Source organism: Palaemon carinicauda, chromosome 19 (genome assembly GCF_036898095.1).
Source record: "Palaemon carinicauda isolate YSFRI2023 chromosome 19, ASM3689809v2, whole genome shotgun sequence".
Lineage (NCBI taxonomy): Eukaryota > Metazoa > Arthropoda > Malacostraca > Decapoda > Palaemonidae > Palaemon > Palaemon carinicauda.
Window position 1 is genome coordinate 82,597,870 of NC_090743.1, and position 2,500 is coordinate 82,600,369.

Genomic DNA, 2,500 nt, shown 5'->3' on the forward strand with positions numbered 1-2,500 from the left:
CAACTCTTTTATTAATTCAAATTGATGTAATTCAAAATAATCCCTTGACGTTCAGTATGTATTTATCTTAGTTCATTTGATAAGCGTGATTCCAATTCGTGTGATTATCGTGATTATCATTTATCTTAATTAGAGTTAGAAACTTTGATCCCAATTTGTTTGATTAGCATTTATTTAAATTCTTTTAGCGAGCATTGGTCTCAATCTTTTAATAAGCATCAATTATCACCCATTTAATTAGCATTTCATTTCAATTCGAGTTAATAACATCCATAAACTGTTCTATTTGGTGACGTATCTGCATTCACCTCTCCTCTTTACTAATGACTTCCCTTGACCCTCTCCTCCGGTGCAGATCACAGGCATAAACTACCTACTTTCTTACTGTCTCTCATGATCAGTGACACCTCTTCTCTCTCTCTCTACGCAGGAATCGGCGTAGGAATGACAAGGGATTCGTCCACGCTGATGGTCGGCCAGTACTTCAAGAGACGGCGGGAAATCGTGGAGATCATCGTCGTCAGTGGGAGCGGTTTGGGCATCACCGTCATGTCCGTCTTCATTCGAGGGGCCATTGGGTAGGTGGTCTCCTGTATTTGTTCACGTCTCTTATAAAGATACACATTCTTTTATTTGTTTATTGCGGGGAATGGGATGTTTTGCTGGGAACCCTTCATGGGATGTGTCTTCTTAAAGGGATAAACATTTGAGAAAATGATAGGTTCGTAGATAAGTTTTGAAATATGGTGAATTAATTAGTTAGCAACTATAATGAACAATACGTGATATAACACGTTAAATACTCGGAACGAACAAAGTAAAACGGCAGTGGAGGGTCCTGTAGAGTGTAGAGAGTATGGTTTCCGTGCTGCATGGGACCGGAAAAAGCAGCCGTCAAAGTAAAGTCAAAGTCAAAGTATTCAAACAGTCACTTACCTCCCCCCCCCCCACTTCCACCACTCTGGTCGATAATCGGGTTATATTACCTCTAAATAGTTTACCTCCAAATAGAAATACTCTATCAAATGGAATTAATGTTAAAATTTAGTATAAGATGCTTATAATCGGTATTGCAAAGAAAAAGGAAGACAGAAGCAATTTTAGCCAGGATTGCGCACAGGTTAGACAAAACTTACACATGGGGGATTTGATGTACACACCTCGTGGAGCAGTGCCCAGGTGCAATGAGCGTGACTCTATTTTAACCATAAAACATTTTTTAGCGACTGTAAATTTTTTAAGGAGAGAGAGATTTATGTTTTGCTGGAAAATTTTATTGATCTTTATCGTTCTGAGAATTTCTCAATTTTTAGGAGTTATACTGTATAGATGAAATTTAAATTTCTATTTATCCCAGATTTTTACCTTGAGTTATTTATTTCTATCCATTATATTTATTATATATTTTATTTTATTCATTTATTTAACATTGATGTAAGAGTCGAGTTTGACTCATTTAGGTGGTCAATCTCTTCTTTTCAATAATAAAATGCCCAAAATGATACATCGTTAAAACCGTTTCAGATTTTGTTTTCTTAGAAACGTTTTGAAATACCAGGAATTAACTAACTGGCACTCTTCACCCATCCACTCCTGCACCTCATGTCCTTCATCCATTCCTTTTCCCCCGAAAAAAAAAATGGTTCACAATCGAGTTATTTTATCTCAAACTATGAAAAAAGTTTCTTGGATGGAATTTATATTCAATTATAGTGTAAGCTCCTTAATGATAAGAATATTTTTATTGCTCTTGGATTAATTAGAACTTATGTACCGGACTTGTATGCTTTAGTGATATTCAAGAAGTGTCTTTCAAACTTTAGAAGGTTTTAATTCTTGCAACCCTTTAGTTTTAAAGATTTTAGAGTGGCTTTTAATTATTGGCCTAAAAGGTATAACTGTTCGATTTTGCTGGGTTTCCAGCACACGTAGGTGTGTGGAAATGAAGTGGCAGATTCACTGGCACAGAGTGCTGCAGCCTAGTTGCTACCAAGAAGGTATCCCATTCTCTGTAATAATTGTTTTTACCAGCAATTAAGAATTCTATTTATAACAATTGGCAAAAGCATTAGGATAATTTAACCGAAAATAAGATCAGAGAAATTGCGATTGTTATCCCCTAGGAGGTATAATGGGATGCCCCGAAGATGGAAGACTACTCTTTGTCGTCTCCGCATTGGTCACACTCGGATGATACACGAGTTTCTGCTGGCTGGCCAACACCAACCATATTGCGACGACTGTTTGACACCCTTGACAGTGAGGCATTTGTTGACTGAGTGCCCCACTTATAGCACAGAAAGAAATAGATATCTGCTTGAGGCTCGGGGTGAAAATGGCAGGTTCATCCTTGCCAAGATCCTTGGACATGGTGTGTCGTACAATGCTAGTGGCATTTTTAAATTTATATCAGAAGCAAATATTCTTAATTCTTTTTAGGTTTTATAACATATTTACTTTTTCGGTTTTTAATTGAATATTCCTTTAATTCTTATTTATA

General features: G+C 36.6%; 1 pseudogene; it reads left to right on the forward strand.

The window, feature by feature from the left end:
- Window positions 1–2,500, forward strand: part of LOC137658694 (monocarboxylate transporter 12-like) — a 402,299-nt pseudogene that overhangs the window by 337,913 nt on the left and 61,886 nt on the right.